The following is a 25,040-nucleotide window of genomic DNA, read 5'->3' as shown; positions in this document are numbered from 1 at the left end:
CATATTTGTGGTTGAGTATCAAACTTTCCATTTAGTCCCCGTCTCTTTTTGTGCAAAAACTTGGAATTCTTCAATTTTGTTGAATGCCCATACTTTCCCCTGAAAGTATATGGTTACTTTAGCTGGGTAGTTGATTCGTGGCTGAAGGCCTAGCTCTCTTGCCTTTCTGAATATTGTATTCCAAGCCTTGCGGTCTTTTAGCGTTGAGGCTGTCAGATCCTGTGTGATCCTTATTGGTGCTCCTTGATATTTGAATTGTCTCTTTCTGGCTTCTTGTAAGATTTTTTTCTTTAACTTGAAAGCTCTTCAATTTCGCTATTATATTTCTGGGTGTTGTCTTTTCTGGGTCCAGTGTAGAGGGTGACCTATGGATCCTTTCAATGTCTATATTGCCCTCTTGTTATAGAACTTCAGGACAATTTTGCTGAATAATTTCTTTAAGTATGGAGTCCAAGTTTCTATTAATTTCTGCCTTTTCTGGAAGACCAATGATTCTCAAGTTGTCTCTTCTAGACCAGTTTTCTTGGTCTGTCACTCTCTCATTGAGATATTTCATGTTTCCTTCTATTTTATCAGTCTTTTGACTTTGTTTTATTTGTTCTTGTTGTCTTGAGAGATCATTGGTTTCTAAATGTTCGATTCTAGCCTTTAAGGACTGGTTTTCGGCTTTAATGTTTTTGTTTTCGGCTTTAATGTTTTGGTTTTCGGCTATAATTTTTTGGTTTTCCTTTTCAATCTGGTCATTTTTGGTCTTCAGTTGACTTGTCTAACTTTCCAATTGCGAAATTCTGCCTTTTAATCTGTTATTTTCTTGCCAGATTTCTTCCATCTTCCTCAGCATTTCATTTTTAAACTCTTCCATAGCTTGTGACCAGCTTTCATTTTTTGGGGGAGGTTTGGATTTTTGTTTTCCCTCCTCTGGTGTCTAGATTTTCTCTGTGTAGAAGTTGTCGAGTGTTCCAGAGTTTCTCTTGATAGTCTTTTTCTTCTGGGCTTCCTTATTGCTGGCCATTGTTAGCCCCGCCCCTTTTCAGCTTTGTCTTTGCACTGAGGGTCTGCCTGCGCCTAGCAAGCTCCCAGGGGGCTCAGGTCTCCTTGTCCTTGGGGTCAGGCCTCCTGGTAGTTCCTGGTCTGCCCCTTTGCCCGAGGTCCCTTTAGCAGTCTTTGGGGCTGCTTCCACTGCCACGCTCCGGTCCACACCAGGTCCTCACTGGAGGTCCAAGCTTGGGCTGGAGATAGTTATTCAAGCCTAGGGCACTGCCTTTGCCTGTGCAGATGCTCTTAGGGCACTGCCTTCACCCAAGCAGAAGGTAGTGAAAGTCAGTGGGCTGGAGATCTTTATTGGCACCTGAGGCGATGCCTTCAGCACTTGGGAAAGGGGAGTTTTAGAGGCCTTTGTCCTGGCCCTAAGCCGTGCCTTCACCCATGTGGATGCTGGGGAAAGTCTGTGTGCGCCCCCAGCCACCTGGGGTCCCTCATCTTGCAGCACACAGGTACAAGCCCCGGGGCTGCCAGTGATTATCTGGTTGCCCCAGTCCTGTTTTCACACTTGTGCGTTGGTGTTGTGCCAGGTGTGTGGTGTGGGGGGTGGGGGAGGGGCTTCTTCCTCTCGAGTTTTAGTGAGAGCTGTTTCACCCCTTTATAGCATGGAAATGCCCCAATTCTGCGTACCTTCAATGCTGTGCCCTGTTGTGGGGTTCCTTCGTTCTTCTGGACTCGTTTTTATTTCCCCTTGAGGAGTCCTGTATGCTTCGGTCAGGAGAGATCGAGCAGCTGCTCCTTACTCTGCCGCCATCTTAACCGGAAGTCCGAGTTTTAGTTTTTCGATTCCATGAAATATTTTAGAGCTATCTCCCATTTATATCAGTTGACAGACACACCATGACTTGAATGAATAAAGAAAAATTCCTAAATGGGAATGAACACGAGGACTCCAGATGTCTAACATTAGCTGTCTTCCAGTTTAACATCTGCTTAAGAGGAAAAAGTTTCTAGGAGTTTAGATGTTAAAAGTCCTAAAGACTGCCACAAAAAGTATTAATAATTGTTAACTTTATAGAAATAGCTTGGTTTCTTCTTTTGCAAGAGTGTCACAGACATAAGAATAAACATTAAATCTTTTAAATGATTCGATGTGTGCCTAGCCATCACCGATTACAGGCTGACGAAAATCTGCTAACTCCAGCCATACTCCTAGCCTTCATTTTTTTTTTTAGTATTTGTAACCTATTAATCAAACTAGTAAGAAGGCCAAGCAATGCATGACCACAACACATGAAAGACATGGATTAGAAAAGAAAAAAAAATAAATAAAAAGGCCAAAAGGTGTCAGTATCACTTGAAATGTCTCTGCATGAGAATAATGGTTTACATCAGTCAAGATGCAAGATGTGAATTGTACATCTACCTAAGATACCATCAGCCCAGGCTGGACATGAACTCAATGGTATTATATCCCAAATAGCCCTTTCTTAAGAGTCCGTAGTGTTCCATCTGGCCACTAGAGGGCATTCATCTTGCAAACACCTAATGTGCTCCCACTACCACCAAGTCTCATTAATCAATGTTAACACAATAGCTGATTGGAGTAACCCCTGGTGGCCATGTCTGAATTTAACCCTGAACGAAGGGGATGAAATGGGATACTGCTCAAAGTATTACGATATGAAATCTCTCCAGTTCAGAGTATCCAATGTATTGTGTGAATCCCTTCTCTTTCAGTTCACTTCCTACTGCACCCATAGATTCAGAGATTCAGCATTCTATAATTTCATAGTCTATCATACAAAAAACAAAGTGAAAAGAAAACTAGATCAAGCATTACTTCAGCATTTGCTTTTAGCAATAAATGATGAAGAATGATTAAGCACTACCTAAGGATCAAGCACTGGAGACACAAACATTGACAAAGAAAAGAATGTTTGCCCACAGAGAGCTTAAATTCTAAAGGGAGGAAAACAATGAAAAAGGGAGTAAGAAACAGTGAGGCAAAGAACCCCAAAGAAGCCCAGAAGCAAGGTTTAGAAATGGCCAAGAAATGTGATAGGAGTTGTTTCTGGGTAAGACCTTCTTCTAACACTCCCCACCATTGCCTTCTGAGATCTTCATTGGGTTAATAAAGTACACCAACTATTCACATGGAAAAAAGCAATACAGAGAGAGGTGTAATTCCACATGTCAAGATTATGGATTAACAAAAACAATAAAAAGTAGTGAAGATGGTGAGAGGTTTCCACTATACATCTTAGACTTAGCCCAAAGGGATTCACCATACCTGGGAATCTCAGAAACCTGAACTCTTCTTCCTATGGGCTTTTGATCACCATCTCAACTAACCTTCTTTAGCTCTTTCTGTCTTCCAGTCACCTGATTCTCATTGCACTGAAGCTTCCAGTGATAGTGGTATCCTTATTTTCTCATATAATTTCTGGGCAGAAACCACTACTGTCTCTGTCCTGGGGGTTTTCTGCATAGCAGAAGAAAAAGAAAAAATGAAAAGATGATGATGCAACAACTGAAATTCCTTTATCCTATGCTCTGATGCAAAATTTCTGCCCTATTCATTGCAAAAGGAGAATCCATCCAAACTGAAAAATAGGATTGATGGAAGGGACAGTTATGCTCTTCTGACAAGATCATCAGAAATTTCTCTGTTGGTCTCTGTTTCTATGATTCATCTTCCAAGGCGTAGGAGAAAATAATAATTCAGAAAGAGAAAAGGCCAAGACAAAATCTCCTAGACAACTGAATATTCTGTACTATGATCGGTAGACTTTTGGAATAAGTGAATTCTGTCAGTCTAATTGAATCAGCTAAAAGTAGAACTAGTGACTCAATGGCAGTGAAAGAAATTTCTTCCTTAACTTTAGCTTATTTTCATATTATCCTGAGAAACAATAAAAAGAACAGGTGGGAAAAATACTTGACTTAGAGTCCAAAGACCAAAGTATGAATATCACTTCTATTGCTTGCTAGTTATGTGAACATGGCCAATCGCTTAATCTCTCAGGGTCTGTTTCATAGTCTATAAAATTAAAGAGCATCTAAGGTCCCTCCTAGTTTAAAATCTATTATCTTAAAGGAAACTTCATAGATTCATAGGATACTAGAGTAATATGGGACCTATAAAAACATCTCGTTTCAGTCCCTTATTTTACAGAGGAAGAAAATAAGATCAGGAAAAATCAAGTAACTTGGGAAAAGAAATCATGTACTTCTCTGTGGCAGAGCCAGAACTATAAAAGGATACCTAACCCCTAGCCCCTAGCCATCCCTCTACTATCCTGAGATGCTTTTAGGTTAAGAGATATCTATATCTATATCTGTATATCTATATATCTATATATCTATATATCTATATATCTATATATCTAGTAAGTGGACTCTTTTTTTACATGCAATGACTAGCATTTAATAAAGCACTCAAGAAAGACTTTGAGATGATGGCTCTTGCATTCAAGATGATGATTCAAAGTGACTTAAGTAAAGAAATGGTCCAAAGGAAACAGAATTCATAAGGAGAGGACAGGATATCTGGGAAACAAAAACAAACTGCAACAGTATATGATAAGAAAAGACTGACTATAGGCAAGTATGCAAGAAAAAGATAGAGGAGTCAGAATGGATAACAAGCTGACCTCGATTCAGTCACAAAGTGCTCTATAAAAAGCAAACCTCATAATAGGAGACATATCTTGCAGAAACCATGAAGTAATTGTCCCAGAGTAATCAGCTCTGGTCAGACTCTTACAATTTTACATCTTTAATTCTGGGCTCCACAGTTAGATAACATAGAGGATGTTTGGAGAAGGACTGTAAAAAGTGATTCAAGGTTTAGAAAAATCTGACTTATGGGGAGCTAAAGAGGAGGCTAGGGAACAATTCAAAACAAGGATCACAGTGGTACAATTGAAAGTGCACAAAATTAGGGGCCAGAATACCTAAGTCTCAGTCCTTATTCTTCTACTTGTTATCTATGGAAGGCTTTTAGTTTGCCAAGAAGACTGGACTTAGGATACCTAACTTCAAATCTCAATTCAGATACTCATCTGTTTGGTGACCTTATGTAAATCACTTAACTCTATTATTCTCAGTTTATATATTTATTTCCCTCTTATTCCCAGCTCATTATTATCATAGTACTGAGCACATAAGAGTCCCCTAATCATTATTGATTGACTAATTGTTCTCTCCCTGGTATTTTTATTGGAGGTATGTTATTCTCAATGGGAGCTACTAAATAGCAGAGTGGATAATGTGAGAAAATTATCTCAACTGTGTTATAAATCAATATTCTAACTAGAGGCATGGGATTAAGTTTGATAGTTTCTAAAAACCAAGGAACTTAAGAGTTTCCTACATTCAGTTTATAAGTTGAAGACAAAATGTCTAATTATAGATAATTATTCAAACAATGATGATATATAGAGTACCTGTGGAATCTATTGTATGTAATGATTTCTATATTAGTTTTGAATGTGATATATTCAACCATTCATCAAGTATTTAGAAATGCACATGGTATCAGCACTCCTTTGATGTTGATGCTTAGTCTTGTCTTCAATAAATTTACAATCTCGCTGGAAGATAAAAGACTACCACAAATAAAAATTAAATCATATTTCAAGAGGATTTTTTACTCTGGGTATTTGTCCATCAACAAAAATTATAGTCTCTCCAAATCATAACAGATAATGAAGCCATCATGATTGTAGATTGATAACTAGGTGATTCTTTACAAGTACAGAGGTACCCAAAAATATGATGGTCAATGTTTTAAGTTGATGAGCTTTTCTCTCAATGGAGTCAGTCTGGTCCTAAAATGAGAGAATCATAGTTCATTGTTAAGGCCATCCATACTCAGAGCCCTTTCATTTGGGTTGGGTTTATGAATCAGAGCTTGTGCTTCTTTAGATGATACTTTGGATATCCCATAGTCAATGATATGCTTTGTTAAACATTAGAAATACAAGAGATGTCACAATATCATATATTATAGTATCATTGGGGGATAAGGATATTATGTCATGAGTTCAGCAAAAGTATTGCCTCACTTTACAAAGACTTCAAGAAGTAGATAGGAGTTAGGCTGGATTTTGAAGAATGAGGAAAAAGATTAAATCAAGGCATTCCAGGTTGGAGGAATTGAGAATGTTTATAAAGGAATAAAATGGGGGGGGATGTTATAAATAAAATTGATATAGAAGGGCATATTTAAAAATATTAAGGGTTTAGTGTAATCCATATTGATAATTAAGAAAACCACATGGCTGCTAAAATCTAATTCAAATGGCACGTCATACCTTCCCCTAGGCTGAGTCCTAGGAAAGAGAGCATACCAGTCCAGTTCTCTTTATTTAAGCTTCTCTTTACTTTGGCTCACATCACCACGTAAGAAGGAAGCCCGTTGAATCATGGGAAATGTAGTTTGTAAGAGATCTAAATGTCCTCAGGAAGTTTAGACCAGAGACCTCAAAATAAACCTCAGTGAATCCCAAATTTCCAATATCACAGGGAAAAGGACAAAAAATGGTGGGAATATATACAGGCATTTAGGGTCAGAGAGTAGGTTCAATCTGGAAAGAGAGAAGGATTCATGTAGGGGACGAATAAGAAATAAAAGTTGAAAAGTTTGACAGAGGCCTGATGGTAAAGGGCCTTGAGTGGCAGGCTAAAGAATTGGGATTTGATACAAAGGGCAAACAGAGAAACATAGTAAGCATTTTTATAGAGAATCAAAAGATAACAATACTGTTTTTTGGAAATGAATAATATATAAGATGCACTGGTAGAGAACAACTGTGATTATCTGGATATAATGTATATGCCCAATCTAGATCATTTGGGCCAAGCTTTCTCATTTCCCATTTTCCCTCAACAGTAGATTTGAAAGTTGTTTTGGAAAAAATGGGACTAGTCTGATGGGGCAAAAAGCTCCCCAAAAGTTGATATTTGATATGTAAATTTTAATTTTAAATCTGCCACCAATTACAACTTTGGGCAAATCATTTCCCCTGTCTTGGTTTCACTTTCCTCAAGAAATAAATGGGTTCCTTCTCAACCTTAGTGCCATAGCATTTCATGCCTCTAGGTAACTGTAATAAACACTGTGCTTCTGCTCTGCCAACACAAATGTTGCTAAAGTGTTCTCTTGAAAAGAAAAAAAGAAGCAACAACAATGGAAAGTCAAAAAAGAATATGAACCTTTTAGAATTTGTTTTGGTCACTGGATCTTTTCTTGGTTTGAAGATTAAGAGGTAGGTGAAACAATCACTATTGTTTAGGGATTAGGTAATGGAAGATTGTTTTATATATCCAATCCATGAGATTATGAAAACATTATTGCACTGACTTCATTTTTTCCTTCCAAATCTGTCATTCCTCTGAAGAAAAGAGTATTATTCCAAACAAACAAATAAATCCCAAGGGGGAAAAAACATAATGAAGCAAGAGCAAAATTTAGTTCACTCTCCATAAATTTAAAGCAATGCAAAACAATACAAAAATTTCTTCTCTATAGACTAGAATCACCCAAATAAAGTGTAAAAGAAAGCAAGGTAGAATTTTTGAGTTAAAAGGAGTATATAATTAAATTATATATACATACCTGAACCTAGCCTCAATTCATGGCATCCCAGAGCCAAAAACAGTGATTAATGACAACTGAAGTGACAATTTCCTAGACACTAAATAAATAAACAGCTCTGCACTCGGTACACCTTCTCCAGTTTGCCACCATTTTATCATTCCAGGACTAAATGGACTAGTATTTTTCCACCACTGGTTTGGAAGACCTAAACTGCAGCCTGGGGTTTGCCACTAAGGAGTCAAGGTTCTATGGAACAAATCACTTAACGACTCCCTAGGTCTCAGTTGTCAGTGCTATTATTAAATCATGAATATTAGAACTGGAAAGATCATCATCATGTCCAACTCTATCATCTTACATATCAATAAGCTAAGGTCAATGAGATTAAGCTTTTAGAACAAGATCATACAGGTAGTGATAGAGGTAGGTTTTGAACCCAGGTCTTCTAGCTTCAAATCTTTCCTTTATACTACATAAAGAGCTGAGACAATTATTTGGTCAGTGACTAGAAAGAGCCATGAGGGACATGCATGTTATACCTTTGGTCATACTAACTCTCTAATGACTGCTAATTGTATGTAATACCATGGTGCTTTTCACAGAAGAGGTTTTCATTTCTAATTACTTCCTCTATTCTTGTAGGGTAGCTCTGCTGCCCTAAATTTCCCTTGGAATTTGTTGAATCTGGCACTCTTTTTTTCTTGCCCTAAATTGTCACATTGCAATGCAGTGCTTGGTAACAAGCTTCATTATTCCATGTCCCTTAAGTGGGAGTTCACTGGGATGAGTCTAGGAAAAAAAAAGCTAATGCAAATGAGAAGGATTATGACTTGCAGAAAAAAAAAAGAAAAGTTAATTTATAAGAATTACTGATAAAAAGGGGATTTGGAGCCTAGAAGAGATTGGTAAAATGAGAAAAAAAACCAGAGTCATTAAATCTGTTGGCTCCCCTTTTGGAAAAAGAGAATGAGAAAATGGGATTAGAAATGGATTCTCTCCAGGTTTCTTCTTGGTGTCAGTAAGACACTTCTCATCACCTTTGAGCAAATCTTGAATCCTCTAACCCTCCTCAGCTCTCTTCTTTCATCCTTTAAAATCTTGTTGGTAATCCTAATTTGAGGATCCCATAAAATTAGCTCAAGGTTATGATTTTGATTGTCCTAACAATAGAGGCATCTGAGGTACAATAAAAGAGAAACTATATTTGAAGTTGGAGAAGATGAGACTGAAAAATAGTTGTTACTAACTGGGAGACTTTCTGCAAATCCTCTAGTTAAGTGGACGTGAAATTTTCTAATCTTCAAAGTAATCGGGGAGATCTGGTTAATTTTTAAAGTCCAACCCAACTTTAAATACTACAAATACCTAATACTAATATTTTGCTCTTTTTTAAAAGCACTTCTACTTACAACTGCATCCTTCTAAAGGTTCTACGATTAAGGTAGAGAAGATAGCATTATCTCCGCCAGATAGATAAGAAGTTAAAGGACATGTCAGTTGTTTTCATGAAAATAGGTAGCATCTGACATGAAGAAACATGAGTGTGAATATAAACAATGATATTTAACTAGATGTGTGACTTTGGGCTTTCTCTTAAATTCCCAAAGCCTCTGTTTCTTAGTCTCTAAAAAGGGAATAGTAATATTTGTGAGGGGCTGGTTCCAGAGTGAGGAAGATTCATCTTCCCGAGTTCAAGTCTGGCCCTAGGCAATTACTAGGACACTGGGCAAGTTACTTAACCTTGTTTGCTTCAGTTTCCTCATTTATAAAATAAGCTGGGGTAGGAAATGGCAAACCACTCCATTGTTTTAGCCAAAAAATCCCAAATGGGGTCACAAAGAGTTGGACACAATTGAAAAGTCTGAACAACAATATATTTGAGAAGCCTACCCCACAGGAATCTTGAGATGGATTAACGTTAAATCAGAATAGGAATATAAAGTTTTATTATTGCTATAGTAATGATTGTTATTATTATTACTAAGTGATTCACCCAAGAGTGAATAGTGAATTTATTATTATTATTCATTATAATTAACTCAAAATCAAATAATGAGTTAACAATGACAAAACATGGATAAGAACTCTGGCTTCCTAACCACCAGAGTAGTACACTTTCTACTAATTAAAACTATGTTTTCTACATTCTGTAGCCATTTGTAGCAGAATCAGTGTGACATGTGGAATCAGTGAAGTTATGAAAGGCAGCATGGTAGAGTGGATGGCACACTGAGTGCATAGTAAGGAAGATCTCTAACATTTACTGACTATAACTTTTGGCAAGTCATTGAACTCTGGGCTTAAGTCTCCTGGGTAATAAAATAAAGCTATTAGACTTAATGACTTCAAAGGTCTCTACAAACTCAAAATCTATGATCCTGTAGTCAGAGTTCCAATTCCGCCTCTGATGCCTATTATTTCCTTGACCACTGGTTTTTAACTGTGAAGTATGGATGATGCCAGTAATACAAGAAATTGTTAGAATCAAATAAGATCATGAACTTAAAACACTTGGTAAATTTCAAAGCTTCTCTATAACTTTTTATTAACCTTTTTTGGAACTGATGGCTCATGAGTAGGAACAAAGGAGAGATATAGTCAGAGATGACTGAGATTTAAGAACAAAAGGGAGTTTTAAAACACATAAAATCCTATATAAACACTAGCTGTTCTCCTTCATCTCTGACTATATCTCTCCTTTGTATGAATAATGCTGATGTCTCCCAATTTATTTTTCCTCTTGAGAGATTTTAGGTCTCTGGGAAATATGACAAAACCTCCCCACCTCCAACAATATGGAGTACTTAAATGAGAGAACATTTTATAAAGGTTAGATTTCTGTGCACATACATTGGTCCTTTGACAGATTTTCAATTTCATCAGTGTATGTATTCCCTTAACTCACCCAGATCACTATCCATTCTCACCTTCCCATCTTAAGACTTTGTTATCTATATAAGATATATATTACATGCCCCACTGATTTTTTTCTATCTCCTTAATTAGTTCCCACTCTTATAACAAAGAGAATTTGGGCAAAATTTAACCAATAAAGTGACCATTTCTGATAACATATATAATATTGTACACTGTAATTTCTCAATTCTCTATCATAAGATATATGCTTCCTCTTCTTTTCCCTGGGACCAAAGTTATTCATTACAATTCATGTGAGTATGACATCATTTTATTATTGCTTTTTCTTATATTATTGGAAACACTGTATAAATTGTTCCTTTGTTTGTTTTTTTGGTTCACTGCATTGGTTTATATAAGTCCTCCCATGTTTCTTCAAATTTTTCCTATTTATCATTTCTTATGACACAATAATATTCTATTCCATTCATATAATAGTTTGTTAAGCCATTTCACAATTAATAAACACTTTTTATTATCCTTTTTTTGCTAAGGGAAACTACACTATTATAAATAATTTTGACATATATGAGAACTTGATTTTTTTCATTGATTTCATTTGGAATACATGCCTGATAGTGTGCTGGCTAGGTCAAAGGATATAAACATTTTAGTGATTTTCTTACATAACTCTAAATTGTTTATCAGAGTAATTGGGATGATTCCATGCTCTAAAAATGTATATTAGTCTGATGCTCGACCTCAGCCCCTCCAATGTCAACCACAGTCATAATTTTTCATCATTGTCAATCTGATGGATATAAAATAAAACATCAATATTGTTTTCATTAGCATTTCTTTTATTATTAGTTATTTAGAGGATTTTACTTTGGTTATTGATAGCTTACTTTTTTTTGAAAAATGTTTGTTTTATATAATAAACATTTATTAAGTGACCTACAAGCCAGGCACTCTGCCAAGTGTTCATATCTTTTGACAATTTGTCTACTAAAGTATGGGTCTACATTTTACACATTTATGCCAGTTCTCAAATATCTAACATATCTGAAATTTATTAGAGATATTTGATATGAAGATTTTTTCCCCATCAGCAGTCTTTAAGGCTCTCTCATAAATCATAGGTCTAGAAGGGACCTTGGAGGTCAAAGTTCAGACTTTTCATTTTAGTTGAGAAAACAAGCCCAGAGAGAAGTGACTTGTCCAAAGCTGCACCATAAGGCAACAGATCATCAATCAGATTTAAACTCAAATCCTTTGATTCAAAATCTTATACAATCATTGTCAGTGTAATGAAATTTGGGAAAGCAATTTTTTTCCTTTCTGCAATTCATTCCTTACTTTATCTGCTTTTGTTTATTTATGCTAGGTTGGTTATTGTCCATTTTCTCTGGTATAAAGGAAAACTGAGGAACACTATGATATAATGGATAGTGAATTTTTTTTTATTTCATAGTTAAGAAAACCTCTGTTCAAGTCCTACTTCAGAAACATAATGTCTATGTGATTCTCAACAAATTACTTAATCTTTTAGTATCATTGGCAACTTTCAAAATCTATTAAAAACAACCTAATAACTTCTCTCTCTCTCTACCACTCTGACTTAGGAAGAAAAACTAAACCAAACCTTTGTAATAAATATGTATATTCAAGTGATATTATGACTGAACAGTTGATCTTCACTCATACTGGGGAAATCATACCTCCTCAAAAGAAGAAAGAAAGGAAGAGAGGGGAAGAGAGAGAGAGAGAGAGGAAGAGAGAGAGAGAGAGAGAGAGAGAGAGAGAGAGAGAGAGAGAGAGAGAGAGAGAAAGGAAGAAAAAGGCACAAAAAATTCTTAAGACCTGAATACCAACCCTGCTTCTTGTCTCTCAGTAACTAGCTGTAAAATTTTCGGCAAGTCACTTAAACTTTTTAATCACTGGTTTTCTCATCTATAAATGGAAGATAATCATCTTTGCTCCATTGAGCTCATTGAGTTATATTCTTTATTATATTTCCCCAGATGGTTAATAAGTGTTCAGAACTGATGTGAATTGAACAAAATAGTAAATATAAAGCATTTTACAATTACAAATCCATTATTTCTACATTCAACTTCAGTTTTAAGTTCATACTATGTACAGAGCATTATGATAGGCTCTAGGGGAAATGTTTTAAAATTACTAACTGGTGTCTGTCCTTGTGGAGCTTACAATCTAGGAGGGGATGGAATACATATTTGTGCACCTGCAACAAAATATACACAAACTACAGTACAGAATAAAATATAGGCCAGAGAAGGGCGTTGTCACTTCTACCTGAGTAGTCAAGATAAACTTCTCAGAAGAAGTGATATTTGAGCAAAGTTTCAAAGAAATTATTATGAGGAAATCATAGGAGTAAAGAAGTGATGTGCCAGGGAAGTGAGGGCCATTCTACTCAGAGTGAGGTGAGTACCTATTAGGAAAAGAAGTATGAAATAAGGATTGAAAGGCAAGGAAGCTCCAGGTCATGCAAACTAAGTCTAGTTTAAATCCCAGGGTATGGAATCTAGATATTATTAAGATGATGAGATATTACTGGATGCTTTTGAGAGAGGAGAAACATGATAATTTGATTCAGTGGGGGAAAAAAGTGGATTTGGAATCAGAAGATTGGGGCTCATATGCTGTATCTACCTCTTACTTTGTGACCTTGGACAGGGCCTAGGATTCCTCATCTGTAAAACAAAAGAGCTGGACCAACTGACATCTAATATCCTTATCACTAGCATTCTTGTGAAAGGTCCTGGCTCTGACTTTTATCTTAGACAAGATCCTTTACCAACCTCAGCCTTAGTTTATCTATCTGTAAACTTAGGGAGTTGAACTAAATGTTCTTTGAGATCCCTTCCAACTTTAGATCTCTGATTCCGTAAAGGATAGGAGGGGAAGGCTAAAGGAGCAGTTAGGAAGAAGAGAAGTTTTCATGGAATGTAGCTCGGGTTCCATAAGGCACAATGAGAGGGGTTTTAACTACTATTACTTTATTTTTTTCAACATATCTGTGAGTTCACTGGCAACATATTTCCTGAACCAATGCAGAGCTCAGCCCCTTTGTGGCTCAGTAGAGAATCTAAATAAGTTGTCACAAAAAAGTAAAAAAGTAAATGCCATTACTTGGTGACCAGAATCTTGTGGAAAGCTTCTCCCATCTCTTCTAGCTTTATTCTTGGTACAAAAAACACATGGTGCATCATGAGGCCCAGATTTTAAGCTTTTTCAGCCTGTAGTGGTATACAGAACTTGTTTTACATTGCTATAAACTTATATTATCTAACACTAATTCTGTCCCATAATTTAGTAGGGGTAATTCTCACTAATGAGAATTACTACCAATGATTATTTATTGATTATTGAATATTCATTATTCACAATGAGTATAATTCCCTCTACTACTAACAGTGCAAGAAATACCATTTCTCTGATAATGGCTGTAGTTTTCACCCTCAGAAATTTACTATGGAACTCCTCAGGGAATTTCTACCTTTAATAAATAATGATAACAGTTCCCTTTTTCACTTTATGAGTAGAGAAATCAGTCAGAACATCTGGATGTGAACTCTGGATCCAATACCAAATGGGGGAGGTAGGTGGTAAATTGGATAGACCTCTGGGTCTGGAATCAGGAGATTCATCTTTCTGATTTCAAATCCAGTCTCAGATACTATATGTGTGATCCTGAGCAAGTTACTTAACCCTATTTGCCTCATTTTCCCCATCTGTAAAATGAGTTGGAGCAGGAGGAAATGGCAAACTCTCCAGTATCTGCCAACCAAACCCTAAATGGGGTCACGAAGACTCAACTATGACTGAAATGACTGAACAACAGCAATTACCAATACTTAATAATTCTATGAACTTGGTAAAATCACATAATTTTTTCTGAGCTTCAGTCTTCTCATCTGTGAAATGGGGATAATGGAACTTATTCTTACCTACTTTGGAAAGCTATCATTTTGAAATATTAGCCATAATTAAGTTAATGTACCTATTTTAGAGTTAACTTGAAAGAAGGAACCAGCTGCATTCATCTACCACAGAAGCTACTTTATACTATAGATCTGCAGGTGCAAACAACAACAGAAAGTTGACAGGATATGAATTTTCTTTTCTCACTTTTCAATATGCTTCACCTAATATCTTGGGGGAGAGGGAGAGGCAAACATCCAGTAGAAGAATTATAAACATGAAAACTATATTCATATGATGTCATAAATCCCACAGCAAAATATCTGTCAACACTGATTGAGGTTCTAAGACAAGTTAATATATCATAAGGGATATGATTCCAGCTGTTCTTGCTACCAGTTCTTTATATTGTTGAATGATTTATTTATGGTGAAAATCCAATCTCTCCTGTAGATGATGTCAGCTTTCTGTGTATGTTCCTTTCCTGGGGAGAAGTCGGTAATGCCTGCCTTGCATTCAGCCCCTTTTGCCACACTTCAATCTATCCTTTTATCTCTACTCTGTATACAAATTGTTCTTTCAAACATTTCAGTTGTCACTCTGGATAGACATCATCTTTGAAAAAATGCACCTGAGATGAGGCAGGAATGGGAGTTATCTGACACTGGTTTTAAGTTGCCCTTCAGTCAGTCTATCCTTTGCCATTTCATGGATACGACAAGCTAAACTGTGTGATAGCCCTCAGAGCTAGACTGCTCAGCTAATTTCCAGGGCATTTCCAAAATCTTGAAACAATTTGCTGGAAGATGTTGGTTTGTCAGCAGCTGATTGGTGAGATAGCATCTAATCATAACTAGAGGACACTTGCATAATGCATTTGAGATGAAAGTCAGGAAGACAAAACCCCTCAATTGTATCTAAGCCCAAGCATAAAAAGAGTGGATATGACTTGCACATAGCAGAACATTTCAATTTCTATAGTTTTTAGTTTCTTGTCTATACATGCATCCTTTTACCATTCCCATGATGGACTTAAATTAGCATCCCCAGAAAAAATGATAGGCGTGAAAGGTATATGGATGCTTAGTCTGAGGTCTTCTGCTAATCTTTTTTTTTTTTTTCTTTCCCATCCATGGTGCTTACATTGACCCAATTAGGCATGCTAAACTTTAATACTCTCGTTGGCTGCTGGAGTCAGGGAATTTTGCCCAGGTAAAAGGGAAATAGTTTGAGGGTATTATATAAGGTTTAGCATCAAAAAACCATGAATGATGAGCTGGGAGATGATTGCTATATGTACAACCACTAAAATTGGGCTTTGCACTTTGTGTTTGTTTCTTGTGTCTGACTCTTCATAACCCCATGAATCATAGCATGCCAATATTGTCCATGAAAATCTTTTGGCGAATGATCCTGGGATGGTTTGCTATTTCTTTGTCCAGTGGACTAAGGCAAACAGAGGTTAAGACTGGCTTGTCTAAGGTCACACAACAAGTGCCTGAGGCTAAATTTGAGCTCAGGTCTTCCTAACTTCAAGCCCAACATTATCCCCTACTTCCATAGTAAGTGCTTAATCCACATTCACTGAAGAGAAGGCAATGACTTATACAACAGAGTTAGTGCAGTTGATTATTGACTGTGAAAATTTGGATATCTCTATGGGTGAATATAACATTAGTCCTTTCCTCTCTTTAAAGAACTGGTTAATTTTTCCTTAAGTATACTTACTTAGGCCTTTCTTTCTCTCCCTTACTCAAGCAATTGCTACTTCCTGTTTTCTCCTTCTCAGAAGATGATCTGGAAAAAATAATCATCTACGTTTCTATAGTGCATCATAGTTATAATGTTCATTTATAAATACTCTATCTCACTTGATCCTCACAACAAAATACAATGGAAATGTGTGGCTATTCCCATTTTCCTTCTTGACATTTCTGAAACATTTGACTCTGAAACATTGACTGAAACAAACTCCTCTGTTGCTTTTTTTTTTTTGCTTTTGTTTTTTTGTTTTTATCGAAGTTCTATATTGATTCTCCTCCTCCCTGACCATCCTTTCTCAGTCTCAGGATCTTCTGCTGTATTGTCATCCACATCATGCTTATGTGGATTTGCCTGTAGGTTCTGTCCAAAGTCATCTTCTTTTTCTCTGTCTTTGTGAGCTCATCATTAACATGGATTAAATTAACATATATATTGTGGATTCTCTGATCTATAAATCTATTCCTAACTTTAGGCTTCCTGATCTCTAATATTCTAACCAATTGTTTATTAGACATTTGGAACTGGATGTCTCATTGCCATATGAAGGTCAATATTTCTAAAATAGCACTCATTAACTTCCTATTTCTCTTCTGAACTTAACTATTTATGACAAAGACATTACCATCTTTCTAAAAATTTATATTCACAATTATTACACTGCCAGCTTCACTTCTCATATTGACTCATTACTGATATCCAAACAATTTTCAAATCTTGCCATTTCTATCTAAACAAAATCTTTTGCTTCCATCCTCTCTTCTCCATTCAGGTGGTCACCACCCTAATTCAGGGTCTCACCTCTTCTTCCCTGGACTATTACAAAAGACTTCTAATTGGTCTCCCTTTCATACTCCACTCAACTATGGAAATGATTTTCCTAAAGTGTAGGTCTGTCCATGTCATTGACTTACTTAGTAAATTCTAGTGACTCCCTATTACCTCTAAGACCAAATACAAACTAATTTGGGCAACCTGGGATGTCAGTGGTCCTCTTAAAAAAAGGACTAACAGCAATAACAACTAATTGAGTAACGAAACTGTCTAAACCAGGGGTAGGCAACGTATGGCTCTGGAGCCATATCTGGCTCTTTTGAGGGCCAGATATGGCTCTTTCTGCAGGAGCCATAAAGTCAATTTTTTTCAGGCGCTGTTACAGGAGCGCACACTGTGAGCATGGCTCTCACGAAATTACATTTAAAAAAATGTGGCATTTATGGCTCTCACAGCCAAAAAGGTTGCTGACCCCTGGTCTAAACAAAGACTCTGAAATTCATAGAGGTGTATATGTTATATACACCTCATAGCTTGGTCCCAACCTACCTTCTGTGTCTTTTTATTTCTTTTCCCTCATGTATACAAGTTCAGTCAGAGTGATTTCCTCCATTGTTTACATGGAACACTCCAATCCCTATCTCAGTGCCCTTACTCTGGCTGTCCCTGATGTCTGAAATGCTTGTTCTCCTCATCTCTACTTTGTAGAAACCCCAATTTACTTCAAGACTGGGACTGTTCCACTTTTGCCTTTGTATCCACACTTAGTTAAGTGCCTGGTACATAACAGGTGTTTGATAAATGTTAACTGATTGACTAGTGGCTGATGAGGTGTATGGGGTGTTCAGGGAGGATTAGCATGTCTAGTGTGAGGACTTGTTGAACCCTTTTCAGGGCTGCTTATCCACCTTTGGTGTCTAATTTTTACCCAGCTCTCACCTATGGCTCCAAGAAACTGTAGCATGCAGACCAGCCACACCTTGGTAAAACTGTCTCAGCAGACAGGCTAAACCAGGTTGAAAGTAACAACAAGACCTCAAACCCATCAGTAAGAGGGATGTCTACCCTGAGCAGATGAAGTCTTTCCCTTGTGGAATGGGTAGATGAGAACAATTTGTTCTAACAGCTATGAAGACAGCTAAAGCAGGTGCTGTGGGGTTTGATCAGACATTCAGGAAGCCAAGTACTTCCCTGGCCGTTGCTAGACATTCTAAATTTGTCTTTTCAATGGACATAAATGACTGAACAAAAGAATGAGCATGAAGACTTTGTGCAATTCTGTCTCATTTAAATACAATTAATTCACAAGTCAAGATGTTACCAGCATTGGGATGTCAGTGGTCCTTTTAGAAAAGGGACTAACAACAATAACAACTAATTGAATAAACAACTGTTTCAACAAAGAATCTGAAATACATAGAGGTGTAAATCTTATGTATATACATATATATATATACACACACGTAAATACATATATATGATATATATGTTGCCTCTTACATTAGAATAGAAAATCCTTGAGAGAAGGGATTTTTTTCCCTTTTTTTCTATGCATTCCCAAGTCTTACTATGTTGCCTAACCCTCAGCTGCTTATCAATAAATGTTTATTGATTCAATGATTAAGTGATTATCTTAAGTTCACAAGGCTGATAAGTGCCAAAGATAGCATTCAAATCCAATGCATTTTCTGTTATGTTATATAACCTCTCATATGATCTGGAGTGGAGTGGTCCTACTGTTATTTTGTAATATTATTCCACTATTATCCAAAAGCAGAATCTGTCTTTCAGCTTCTGCAGCTTGTGAAAGAATGGATGAACTGAAATTTTTATAAAGTGGCACAAGAGGAAGATTCAATTTTGTGTATTTAAAAGCAATGCATTTAGGATTTTGAGCTAAGATGGACTTTAAAGATCATTTTATAAATAAGGAAACTGAGTTTCAGAGGCAAAAAGTGAGATGCCAACTGTTATTCAAGTAATTGATAATAGAGCTGATTCTTCTTATGAGCTCACACTTCTATAATACAAAATGCTTTATTCTTAGGAAGTAGATAGTAAGTATTCCTATTCTCAATTTATGGTTGAGGAAACAGGCTCATCAGAGAGATTAAGTGTCTTACCTGGAGTCAAAACACTAGTTTTAAGTGTCAGATTTTGAATTCAGATCTCACTGATTGTATTAGTTCTGGATTTATTTGAAATATTGTTTATACCCTACAAAATTACTTTCTCAGATGGTATCCCTTTATCATTGGCTTAAAGGTCAACTGGAGGAGGTAAAAAGAGAAACATTTGTGGAAGGAAATAAAGCATGGGCTAACCATTCAATACCCATTGCAAAAGAAAAAGAAACATTAAATGTATGCATTCATCCTATGGAAGTTATCAAAAAAAGTCTCCTAAAATTACTAAAGAGACCCAAACATTATTCCATCACATTTTCAATATTATCCTTTAATGTGAAAACCAGTGAAGTTATGAATATCCTGATGAAGGTATACACTACATTATAATTCTTATTTTGACCTTGATTTTTTACACTGGAATGTGTTTGAGAAAGTTGTAAATACACATTATACATGAAAATTGCTTGCTTAGGCTTTAAATCATTGTATAACTTTCTATTTGGGAAGCCTGGATCCATTATAGAACTCAGCTAATAGGTCAAGAAAAGTAATAGCCAATAAATATTTTATCACTCTTCTTCAAATCTAACTAATGGGGAGGCCAACTCAACATAAAGTAGTAAAAGTCTGAATGCAATTTCAGATCATTTCTCAGTGGATACTGTCTCTTTCTTCACCCAAAAGAACTTTTTGAGTAATAATTAGAAGTTACTTGGTCACCATGAATATTTTTATTTTGCTTCTCTGAAACCTCATTTTGGTTTTTGATTTTTATCAGTTTGATTACCTAAATTATTTATATGATATACACTAACTTCCCCCCAAACAGTCATTCATGGCTATGTTCCTATTAATATTTCTCCAACTTACAAATGAAATGAATGATTTTTACAAATTTTGTTTGAAAACTATTAACATGAAAGACATCAGATATAATAAAATTTACTAGAGAGTATTCTTCATCTGAAACATTATTAAAGAGCTGTAGAAACTTTTAAAAAAGACTGTGCTAATAAAGAAAAATTCATAATCTGACACAGGTATATAGTGGTTTTACTTGTCACTCTTTTGGAAATCTTACCTCTAGGATGGGAAGTAATCATAGAATATGTAGAAAAAATATGGGGAAAAGCATAGATAATTATTCATAAAGTTTTTAAATTTTACTCTCTTTTCGTTGTTGTTTAGTCATGTCTCATTCTTCATGACCCCATTTGGTGTTTTCTTGGTAGACACTGAAGTGGTTTGCAATTTCTTTCTCCAGCTCATTTTACAGATGAGAAAACTAAGGTAAAAATAGGATTAAGTGACTTGTCCAGGGTCACTCAGCTAGTAAGTGCTTGGGGCTGGATCTGAACTTAGGAAAAGGAGTCTTCCTGATTCCAGGCCCCAAACTCTATGCCCTTTGCTAACTAGCTTCCCATTTTGTTTCTTTACCAAAGTGCTTTGAATCAATTGTGATAATCAAGTGTGTGATTCAGAGAGAACAGGGCAAGTGGCTATCATGATTACATTTCCTAGTTGGGAAATAGAGTAGAGTTTGTATTCCTGTTAACATTCACAAAACTTTATCACTGGAAAAGGTCTTAAAAATAGATCAACTATAAACTCCTTATTTGATTAATCAGTCTCACCAAGAAAAATGAAGTGAAGTGAATGAAAAGATCTTAAAGTCTTGTGGCTCATAGAAATGGGATTTGAATCTAGAATGGCTTAACAGAAAGTGTGTCAGATTTAGTGGAGGACCTGGATTATCCCAGTTCTGCTACTTACTACCTATATGATGCTGAGCAAGTCATTTCATTTAGGAGTTGGGTTATGGCCGTGATAGGTGATTGCTCAGATACCTTATTTGAAAAAATCATAGGGTTGGATTAAATAATCTCTCAGGTTCCTTAGAGCTCTGGTTTTATGACATTTTAATTCTAAGTCCAATGCTCTTTTTAAGACACCACACTTAAGCTTGAGAGTTTTGAGAAGCTTTTTGTCTAATGAAATAAGAGATTGTAAAACAATGCAACTACTGTAATAACACCAGATAAAGACAGGTTCTCTTTCTATTTCCTTATACACTATGTTTCAAAGCACAGATAGTTGTCCTTCACATGGGGATTCCATTTCTGTCTCTGTGCCTTTGCCCAGACTGTCCTACAAGTCTGGAATGCTCTCTTTCTTCATCCTTTCCTCTTAGAAAACCCAATGTCATTCAAAGCTTAGACTAAGCACTATCTCATCCATTGGGTCTTTTCTGAAGCCCAAGTTATTATTGCCTTTCCACGAAAATGCCTTGCAATTCCCTTGCGTATGCTTGCACTGTGTATACTTTTATTCATGCAGGCTGTCTCCCTGGATAAAATAAGTTACATGAAGGCCAGGACACTTACTTTTGTCTTTGAACCCATAGCCCCTAGACAGCATTGAACAAAGAATAGGAATTTAAATGTTTGTAGTTTGAAAGTATGGCATAGCATTGATTAAGACATTTTTGTTTAAGTTTTCCTAATAAAGGAGAAAAAGTTGAAAATGTAGTTTATCATCATCAAAATAATGTAATTTGTCTAAATTCAAATCTACATTAAACAAAAAAGTATTTTAGCAAAGAGAGGAAAAAAGAAGAAAGTTGTTTAAAAAAGAAAATTGTTTAAAAGGAAAAATGTTAGAGATGGAAATTTATTTGAGTGGGATAAAAGATCTCTCACATTCAATTTTGAAGTTTTTGAGCTACTTCAAGGTGCTCTAAAGATGCTACAGTAGTAGGTATCTGGGTATCAGATCCCTTGGTGCTAATCCAGGATGAATCTAAGACATTTTGAAGAATGCTTCAGCATCTCAGAGATGGAAGAGGCTCATGGACCATCTAGTCCAACCACGACCTGACAGTATCCCTTCTATAACATCTCTGACAAATTATGATCTAACTTCTGCTCTAAGACTTCTAGGGAGATGAAATTCATTCTACCATTCAAATTTTATTTTTCTCCAGGCTATACTCAACTTTGGACTTTCCCTTCCATGCCTCTTTACAATGAAAGTTCATTCTGTCACCTGAACTTCTTACAGTAGATGTTAATTTTGTCCCTGAAGGTCCTTTCTCTTAAAATCTTCATTGTTAGGGGAAAACCCAGGTCATTCACGTCTTCATTCCTCTCCCAGTTCCATTGTGACTGTAGACTTTCTGTACCATGACTCTTTCCCTATAGTTTCCTTTTAGGTGCTGCCTTGCCTTTTAGAATGTAAGCTCTTTGAAGTCGAGGACTATATTTATTTCTGCTTTTATTTATATTTCCAATGTTTAGCTCAGTGCCTGGCAAATAGTGAGAACTTAATAAATGCTTACTGACTGACTGGCCTAAGAAGGCATCCCACTTTGAGAGAGTTCAAATCATTAGTAAGTTTTGCCTAATATTTTCCTGAACTCATCCTTTCTTAGAGGCAAGGAGAAAGATGTAATTCCTCTTTTTACATGACAGCTTCTTAAATATTGAAGAGAACTATCATGTCACTCTTAAGCCTTCTCTTTTCCATCTTAATTATCTCCATATTCTTTCAACTGAACTTCAAATGGCAGAGTGTCTAGTCCTCTCCAATATATTAGCAAATAATATAGCAGAGACCATTGGATAGATCTTTATTCATAATCATCCTATCATTTTCTGTATAGAAAGAAATACATAGAGTTTTCTCAATCTTTCTACTAAGTGAAAGTTAGCAATCACAGTAGATGAGGAATCTCTTAGAGTGTGAACTTCTTGAGAGCAGCTTTTGTTTCTTCCAATCCATGATATTGTCTATTATGCTTCCTTTTTTCTTTGTCTTCTCTTGTAGAACATCTCTATCTTCTGTTTTATTTATATTAAAATATATAAAACACTGATTGGATTAAATAGAACTTCCCTTTCCCTCCTTTTTTGCTGCCAATCAGTTTTGTCTTTTTTTGTATTATCAGTGCCTGGCACATTTTTGTTGTTTTACAGTTGTTTCAATGGTATTCAATTCTTTGTGACCCCATTTGGGATTTTCTGGACAATGATACTGAAGTGGTTTGCCATTTCCTTCTCCAGTTCATTTTACAGATGAGGAAACTGAGTCACACACAATTAAGTGACTTACCCAAGGTCACTCAGCTAGGAAGTGTCTGATGTCAGATTTAAACTCAGGAAGATGAGTCATCATGCCTTCAGACTTGACATTCTTAACCACTGTGCCACCTAGCTGCCAGTTTGGCAGATAACAGGCCCTTAATAAATGTTTTAACTTAATAAATATTACTGACTGACCAATATTTAAAATATTTCATTTAAGTATTTTTCCATGTTTCCATGATTCATGTTTTCCCTCCCCTTTTTTTCCTCTCCCTTACCAGAATTGACAAGCAATTCCACTGAGTTACACAATATTATAGCTCAATACCTATTTCCATATTGTTCATTTTTCTAATAATCTTTTAAAAACCAAAATCCCACATCCAATGTCCACATAAACAAGTGAAAATTCAAATGTTTTCCTTCTGCATTCCTACTTCCACAATTCTTTCTCTTGATGTGGATAGCATTCCTTCTCATAAGTTCTTTGTGATTGTCCTGGATCATTGCATTGCTTTCAGTAGCAAAGTCGATTACGTATGATCATTCCACAATGTTTCTAACTGATCCACATTTAATTTGAAGCAATAGTCTGACTTGGTACAGGTTGCTTAACCTCTTTGGGCTTTTTGAAATGACTATATGTGATTGAAATCTATGATCCTCCAATCTCATTTTCACTTTGCTTTGGTCTAAGTAGATGGATAGGAGGCTTTCATTGCAATTTCTCTTTTGTTTTTCATTCCTCTTTTTCTTGTCTGAAGTATTTGATCTCTGGTCTTCATAGTCAAATTTACTGCAAATAATTTTGTGTACAATAATATATTTTATTTTATTTTTTTAAACCCTTGTACTTTCGGTGTATTGTCTCATAGGTGGAAGAGTGGTAAGGGTGGGCAATGGGGGTCAAGTGACCTGCCCAGGGTCACACAACTGGGAAGTGGCTGAGCCCGGGTTTGAACCTAGGACCTCCTGTCTCTAGGCCTGACTCTCACTCCACTGAGCTACCCAGCTGCCCCCTACAATAATATATTTTAACTTAAAATTCAGATCTAATCTTTTCCTTCTTATCTCTTTTATGTATCTGTATTGATACTCTATTTCTGAGAAGTATTTGATCAAAAATGTTATATCCAGAAAAGTGATGATTACTTCAGTTTACATGGTGGCTAGTTCTTTCCTTTGGTTTCTTCCAGTCCTTGGTGTTATCTATTATGCTCTTTTGGTTTTCTTCTTTGTCTTCTTTTGTAGAACATCTCTATTTTCCGTTTTACTTATATGTTAAAATATATAATACATTGCTTGGATTAAATAGAAACTACTTTTTCCCTCCCTTTCTGTTACCAACCAGTTTAAAGGGTTTATATCATGCTCTGCCAGTTTTAATACCAGTTAATTTAAATCAGTAGGTCTCAAAAAGCTTTACGAATGTTAATTAATTAGGCATTAGAAAGCTCTTATGAAGCAAGGATTATTATCCCAGTTTTACAGGTGGGTTTAAAAAAAAGCAAAATACAGAATGACTAAGTATTTGGTTTTTTAATTTGAAAACTGCAGTTAGTTTTTTTGTTTTGTATTGATTGTCTATGCCTTAGTTCGGTGACATGATAATATCAGTATTATCATCCCATTTTTCAGTTGTGAAAATGTACCCAGCAGCGCTGAGATTTATTCAGTATCATTTATCAGTGCTTCAAAACACCTTTAATTTCATTAGCAGAAATATTCCTTCCAATGATGTGGATCACAGACCCTGCTTTCCTTAAGTGATGGGCTTAATGACTTTCTGTAGCCATAAAACTTCATTACCTGGTGGCTTACCTTCTGGTAAAGAGCTGCTCCAAATTTAGCTATGTTGGCTCTCAGAAGAAAGCTTTCCCTCTTGGTTAGCTCCTACCA

This window comes from Gracilinanus agilis, chromosome 2 (genome assembly GCF_016433145.1).
Source record: "Gracilinanus agilis isolate LMUSP501 chromosome 2, AgileGrace, whole genome shotgun sequence".
Lineage (NCBI taxonomy): Eukaryota > Metazoa > Chordata > Mammalia > Didelphimorphia > Didelphidae > Gracilinanus > Gracilinanus agilis.
Note: the sequence above shows the minus strand (reverse complement) of the source record.